At 34.4% G+C, this 8,222-nt stretch overlaps 1 long non-coding RNA gene across 1 annotated transcript; it reads left to right on the top strand.

Annotated features, from left to right (window-relative positions):
- Positions 1-407: 407 nt before the first annotated feature.
- On the top strand, positions 408-1,536 carry LOC127864135 (uncharacterized). The gene is made up of 3 exons (XR_008041508.1): positions 408-548; positions 890-984; positions 1,265-1,536. It is a non-coding gene; the product is annotated as an uncharacterized LOC127864135 (long non-coding RNA).
- Positions 1,537-8,222: the final 6,686 nt, after the last annotated feature.

The raw sequence follows: 8,222 nt of genomic DNA, 5'->3' as shown, positions 1-8,222 counted from the left end.
ATCGAACTGTAATTAAGACATGCATTCTGGTAAGTGTTATGTTACACTTACACATTTTTTATGGATGTAGTTCACCAACAACAAATTATGATGTTGTGATATTTTCATATTTTTATATGATCTCACACACAGGAAAACAACTGTATTTTACAGGATAGTGACAATGATAAAGACTGTAAACTGTTTCAATAGTAAATATCTTTTCCCAACAAAATCTGCATCATCGCATATTCGTGGGACAGATGTATTACGTTCGATTGCAATTGACTGTGGAGCTGAACATCCGGAAAGGCTTCGTTCTACAAAGTTAAGGAAACATATTGCCACAATGACTCAGCTTTTTAACTTGTCTGAAAATGAATGAGACATTCCAGCTAAATTACTTGGTCACGACATTCGGGTACATAGAGAATTCTACAGATTACCAGATGTAACCATGCAGGTTGCCAAAGTCAGCAAGCTGCTCATGATGATGGAAAGTGGACAAATTACCAGAAATTCTGTCAATTCGCTAGACGATATTGATGTTGACGACGAATGTATTGAAGGTATGTCGCATTGTCAGTGTTAAATTCATACAGTAAACTTGTATAATGTTAATAATGGGCTCATTACCGAACTTGATAACCTGAAGTGATAAAAAGAATTACAAACATTTTTTGAAATATACTTGTGTTATGCAAGGCAATTCTTTTTTATCGGAGACGACCAGGTAAGGTGGAATGTAAAGTCTACACTCATTTTGTGCTCAGTAAGGTTTATATTGGCTACTTCTAATTTTTCAATTTCAATGCACTAACTGCATATTTATTTGGTGTGCTACGGTTGTTTCCATCATTGTTATATTATAAACTATATATAATTTTTGATCTTGTGATTTACACGACAGATGAACAATATTCTTCTGAATCATCAGAAAATGAAAATACTGAAGACCTTGAAACTCTACTTCCCAGTACCAGTCAACCAAAATAACAGACAAAAGTATGCATACACATGTGAATGCATTTAAGTTATGTATCTCCAAGTTTCTTATGTTTCTTAGAACATGATTTGCTTACATGTAATTGTTTGATTCATTAGGCTATATAATGTTTCCAAATATGTCGTGTGACATCGATGCCATTATAAGGTGCCGTAAGTACGTGGACGCTTTTGTCGTAATTTTGCTATGAAAAATTGTACTGAAGTATATATATTTAATATGAATATCTTACACATGGCAGTTAGCGACGACATATGGTGTTTTATTATCCATGTACAGAAAAGGGTACTTCAAATACCAGGAGAACAAAACAAGCAGCCAAAAAGCAATGGAGTGAAAACGAAAATGGAGCTGTTCACAGACTCTTAGATCGTTTTTTGATAATGGGTAAATTACAAGGGAAAAAAGAAATACTTGCATGTATTGAGAGTGAGAATGACCTTCACAACAGAAGTTGGAAAAATGTCAAAGACTTTTGCAGGAATTTAATTGAAACAAAAAAAGCGACGGGGACTTTTAACTTAAAAAATATTACACATATAATGCACGTTTAGGAGAATACGTTTAAGGATGAAGTTGCCACATGTGTTTTGTGTGTTTTCTTGTTCTATATACTCTTTTCGAAAGCGATATATGTGTGCTTATTGTATTGAAATGTTTTATTAATACGGTTCAGTCAAAAAGATATTTGTTCATAATCATATCGCCGAACAAATTAGGATTGATATATAGTTCGGCCAAAGAGTGTTTCGTTGTACTTTCTATTACGTGTTTCTACGAGTTACTCACTATACAAGTTATTTTTTACCCCAAACTTGGTGAATATGAATGAATATAGCAAACATGATAACAAATCAATCTAGAAGGCTAAACGTTCAGAGAAGGCACAAAAAATTCAGTCGGATAAATGGAAACAAACATTTTGTTCAAGCATAACAAACAAACACTTTTAGATGTAATAAGATAAATGTAAATAACATAAAAAAACCTACTGCTAAACTACTGCTACAATGTGAAGAATACAAATGAATATTTTGTCAATTTTACAAAATTTGTTTTGAATGACAGGTGTCTGACTTGCAGTTGAGTACTTAATAGTTATTTTAAAGTAAAAATTTACCAATATGTAAATTATTTCGTAAATATCGCACAAGAGTTGATTAAATAGTTGTTAAATATTACAATAATTTCCTACACAGACTTATGTGCATTTGTTTTGCGTGCAGATATTCACATTAACTATCAATTCACATATTTGCTTTGTGTATATGATTGGTATGGTTATATGTTTTTCATATCAAAATTGCTTGATCTACAAAAATTCACGAGGAGGTATGCATTTTTTCCCATGTTTTTATTTGAAGTTTATAATTCAACGACGATGATAATTACTAAGATGCCAGATTTAGTTATGTTTTTGTCTCATTTATGGTTAGAGATCAATTAACATACCAATTTCCCAGACTGAGATATTGTTAAAACAATGTATCGCGTTTGCGACTGACCGCATTCTAACACAAGCTATTTACTTGTTTTTTTCGAATACTCTGCATATACACACACTTGAACAAGCTGTAGATTACTGTCAAAATCAGCGGTGATTATACGTGTATAACAACATTAATTATAACTTTTATATTGTTTTCAACAAATAATATATGGTTGACACATCGGCATAAATTTTCAGTTCTTAAAATACACTCTTTCTATTATATTTTATGCACAAATTAGGTACATAAGTTGGTTTACATAAAGGTAGATTGAAAAAAATACGTGAATTCAAATCTTGAAAAAATGTGTTTGGTTTGCAAAGGAAAACTAAGCGATTGCCAGTGACTATTTTCCTTAAAATATAATCTGTTATTTCGACAGGTAGAATTAAATGTAAGTTCATTATTAACGTTAACCCGTTTTTGGCATTCTCTACTCAAACAAGTGCATACATACTGTATTTTCTTAATACAGCACATGTGTAATGGTATCACAGTTGTAGAATTTGAATTCATATATTATAACAATAAATACTGATCATTATTCAGATTGACCTACCGCCGTAGACTAAGTTACTGGAGCATCAAAATGCATTGTTATCAAATCGTTTTGCTAGTTTACTAAACTATTTTATTTCTCAGGCCTCGCCACATTCGTTGTGAAACGTTCATGATTGTTTAAAATTACAGATTTTATTATTTTTGAAAATGCAATAAATGTATTTAAGACAATTTAAGTGAAGTAGAAGTTGCCATGCGTGTGAATGAATTTTCTGATGTTTACCTGTTTCAGGGGATTAAATGCATGAGTTATTTTATAATGTCAGAGTAAGGACAAAGTAAATTTACACTACTCAATCTACATGCATATGGGTAGTTCTACTTTTAGGATAAAAAACTTCATAGTACGTGAAAATCGTGAATATTTTTTTCTGATGAAAAAAAGGAATTAAACAAATAAGCCGCCTACCCCTCTCCTTCATTCGGTTTGACAAATAGCGTGGCCTGAAAAAAACACATTATTTTTTAGTTTTAAGAACGAATTGTATTCATTTGTTGATTAATTGCACCATGATTGTTATGGTATAAGGCAGCACGTGCATGCTTGTAGTCGGCTTATAGCTAATAAAGTTATAAATGTATTGTTTGATTTGCGTTATGCCTCTTATGCTTATTTTGATGTGGATAATATTTGAGTCAATCAAATGAGGCATTTTTGTTGAACTTATATAAGTTCATATAATAAACATATTTAATTTAAATATTGTTTCATACATATTATTTTCAATTTTTGTACGAACTTAAATATTATCCATGAACGTGCACGCCATTGTCCTATTAGCAACGGTGCCATGATTACACACAATTACCCCTGTTGGTAAACGCAAGTTCCCCGTTGGACATAACTGAAGTTCCACAGTGATAGCGCGCTTAAGTTCCTCTCTTGGTTTACACAATTCCCCTGTTGGTACACATTAAAGTTCCACGGTTGGTAGGCACATAGTACCCCTGTTGGTATACACCGTTCCCCAGTTGGAACACATTGAAGTTCCACAGTTGGAACGCACTAAGTTCCCCTGTTGGTATACACCATTCCCCTGTTGGTACACATTTAAGTTCCACAGTTGGTACGCACTCAGTACCCCTGTTGGTATACACCGTTCCCCAGTTGGCACACATCGCAGTTCCTCATTTGGTACGCACATAATTCCCCGGTGTGCATGTACATTTTTCTTTGATTTATTACCCTATTTATCATAATTGTTATGTCAAAACCGTATTTTAGGTTCGAAACTTGTCTGTTCTTTATCACTTTCAGCTTTCTAGAATATGTGGAAATGGTGGTCCCCGGTTGGTAGGTTTAGAACACATTTCCCCGGTTGGAAGGTTTTACAAGTATGTGTGTGTGTGTGTGTGTGTGTGTGTGTGTGTGTGTGTGTGTGTGTGTGTGTGTGTGTGCGTGCGTGCGTGCGTGCGTGCGTGCGTGCGTGTGTGCGTGCGTGCGTGTGTGCGTGCGTGTGTGCGGAAGTGGACAATATCGACCACATAGTTACCCGCCAGGGGGGGGGTGCGTTGGATGCGTTTGCACCCAATATTTTTCGGCGTAGCTGTATTAAGCCAGCTTTTCACCTTACCTGACCTTTGTAAGTGTCCAATAAAATTCAAATAAAATTTCCCGCGGCTAGGTACGAATGAATACACTTCATTTATTCCATTGGCTGATTTGAGTATACCACCAGAACATTGGCAACATACCCGCGTCTTTGTAACACTGTTTTACTTCATAAAACAATTTTATCTCTAATGAAAAGGCTTAATAGATAGAACAGTTTTACACTCAATTCTCGACATCAATACAGTTTGTGCGTGCACCTTTTATTTTCAGAGGATTGCCATCGCAAAAGCGTCCATACTTAAAGGCTATGTTCTCATATTTAGTACTTACTTCCATATTCCTGTCAACATGTTAACATGTAAAAGTATAAAGAGCAGTGGAAGCGAGGCCTCATTTTAATGCATCGCATTTCAACCCGCGAGGTATCGGGTCAATTCGCGGCCAGTGTGTGAATGATAATCGTTAAATATATATAAAGACGCTATCCGTGAACTAGGTGACCTGGGAATTTTTTTTAGACCAGAAATATGTTAAATGAAGACATTCAGCAATATAATTATGGTATGTCAATAATAGATTCTTAATGTGTTTTCAACAACACGATGATAAATATTATTTTTGATTAATTTAAAATAATTATTCCACCATATTGACTAATGTAATAAGCATGAGCGCGATGATTCTCGATACTGTTAATAATCGAATCAAATAGCAATGCCCGACAAACCACTTAAACAGGTTTGTTCGAAGAACGCGCCTGATAAATATGGATACTTCGCGTGTGGCCGGTTGACTCGTATGGTTTTATTTCACTTCCATTCTTCTTTTGGTTTTCTGTTTTGTATCTATAGGTTTACGACCAGCAATATGTAATTATGTAAAATAAGCCGCGAAAACTCCGCATAACATTCCGTACTGCGTGTGATGCAGCTGAGAACTGCACAGAAAAAGACATTCGCTATCCTTGATCTCATTGATTGAACTATCAACGCCGTATACATACATATCTTTTTTTAAGATATTTCTTGTTTGACGTGTAAACAATGTACTATAAGTTGCAGCCAACTTTATTCGACGCAAAAACGGTTATTTCTCTTTTCCCCGGAATGCAGTTAGTCTTCGTATTTAAGCGTTACAATAGTGTTGAATTCAATAGGCTACCGGCAGGTCACCATAAAATTAATTTCTCGATGATGTCATTTCCAAGATACAGTAGCTCAACATACAGAACTTTCCACAATGTTTTAATTATGTCAAACTTTGCAATTGAAAATGTTTCCTACTCTTAAACAGTTATTAAAATAAATTTAAAACGTTATAACATATACCAGGTAGACGTTAACGTTTAATGTTCATGAACTGTGACGGGTCTTGAGCATAATGGGCAAACAAGTCCATCTTTTTGCTAAGGACTTTGAGGCCATAGGGCCAACAGTTTGTGGTTATAGGGTCTTTATGGAGCCTTATTTGTTATATGTTTCTGAAATTCGTTTAGAAATAGATAACTTATTGGTTAAAAATAGTTAAAAAAAAATAAATAAAAGTAACCAGTTATACCATTTTGATATCTGTTTAGTATTGATGCAGATTAGAGAAGACCCAGATTTGTTAATCGGTGTCTGCTGAACAATGCAGTATTAGCACGTTTAGAGTAATGCTAGGCCCCTGGTACTATCCATAGTAGCAGACAAACAATTGGTCTGAAAAAGTCAAATATTTCCTTTTAATTTGCTTGATTTATCTGTATCTGTTTATTTGTGATATAGGCCTCCGGCCCCTGACACATATACATATATATGACAATTCATGCAAGACAATGGTGTGTGCACAAATGGTTGGCATAGTATATGAACATATTGTTGAGTGGTGAACAATGCTTAACAATAGCATGCTACAACATTATACAGTTGCTGCATGTAGTAGAGCAAAAGGATTTATATTCACATCTTTTCATCCGAAACACACGCATTCGCACACGCACGCACATTCACACATGTACACAAATATATTTATTTATATGCATACATACACATATACAAATGATATTGAGTATATTTACGATATATAACGGTATAACCCCTGTATATAATCTACACAAATCTAGGAGCCAGCGAAAAGGATGCTTACGAGTTGTATAGCTGAAATTAGGTTATATAGGTAGGGCCTACAGTAAATTGACAGAAATTGTATACCGAGTAGTAAGCCTATCGAAACGAAATATAGGCCTTTCTCAGTAAGAGACTACATTTTAAGCATAAGTACACTTTTACATTTATTTGAAAATATAGTTAGTCATGAGGCAACCCTCAAAATAAGGTTATGTCAAATATCAACAATAAATTTTCGCGTTTCAAGTGCTTTAAAGGGATCTTTTCACGCTTTGGTAAATTGACAAAATTGAAAAAAGTTGTTTCAGATTCGCAAATTTTCGTTTTAGTTATGATAATTGTGAGGAAACAGTAATACTGAACATTAACCATGGTCTAATATAGCCATTATATGCATCTTTTGACGATTTTAAAACCTAAAAATTATAAAGCGTTGCAACGCGAAACGATTGAATAATTTGGAGAGTTCTGTTTTTGTCGTTAAATTTTGTGAAACTACGAAGATTGCTTATATAAGGTATAAAATACGTCGAGTACGTGTACTCGGCGGAATAGCTCAGTAGGCAAGAGCGTTTTTACTTCAGGACTCTGGCAGGACTCCAGGGGTCACTGGTTCGAAACCTGTTCCGGGCAATGTTCTTTTCCTTTTTTTAATTTTATTCTTGATTTTTTACTGGAGCTTTTACGATCCAATGTTTACATTTATCGATATAAAACATTTAATGAATAAGTTAAAAAAATGCCAAAATCTGTGAAAAGGCCCCTTTAACAATGTAATAAGCAGTTTGTTTTATTGTCTGTTCATTTTTGCTTGACAGCATTATAACCAATTTATGTATATTTGGGTTTATGAAAAATGTACGTTGTATATATGTTTTTCGTATATCCTGCAATACAGGGCACTTAAATAGAAAATGTAATTCGCTTTCTATTTCACCAGTATTGCAAATTGGACAAAGCCGTTGTTCTCTTGTTATACCGCGATATCTGCCTGTTTCGATTTCTATCGCAAGGGTTCCAGAACGAAGTTGGGCTAAACTGCGCCTAAATTTGCGCAAACATAGGGTGTCTAAGTATGATTCGTGTTCGTATTGTGACTTAATATGTTTATATAATTCTAGATTCGGCGATGTATTAACTATACTCCACCAGTTCTGTATTGGGACTTTGCCCTTTCTCTGAATTCATTTATAAATTTGCGTGGGGTTGGGACATGCTGGTTATTTCAAATGTAATGAAATCCATGTGTGCTAAGTAAGTTCTTAATTTCATTAGCCCAATTAAAGTAGAGGTTTAAGATTGTGTTCAGTAAGAAATTATACCATTTTTTACGTATCTGGTGTCGGGCATGCTTATTATTTTCAGCCAGTATTTCAGGCATCGAATTTGTGAATTTATAACAATAGTGTAACAACCACAATATCCGAGGCTCGTGATATTTAATGTTTTTTCATCAACACAAAGGTACCGTTTGCAGGCATGTCGGTGGACCGATTCGATACATTTATTTTCTTTAAACCCCC

Source organism: Dreissena polymorpha, unplaced genomic scaffold (assembly GCF_020536995.1).
Source record: "Dreissena polymorpha isolate Duluth1 unplaced genomic scaffold, UMN_Dpol_1.0 chrUn138, whole genome shotgun sequence".
Taxonomy (NCBI): Eukaryota; Metazoa; Mollusca; class Bivalvia; order Myida; family Dreissenidae; genus Dreissena; species Dreissena polymorpha.
This window is presented reverse-complemented; position numbering and strand designations above follow the sequence as displayed.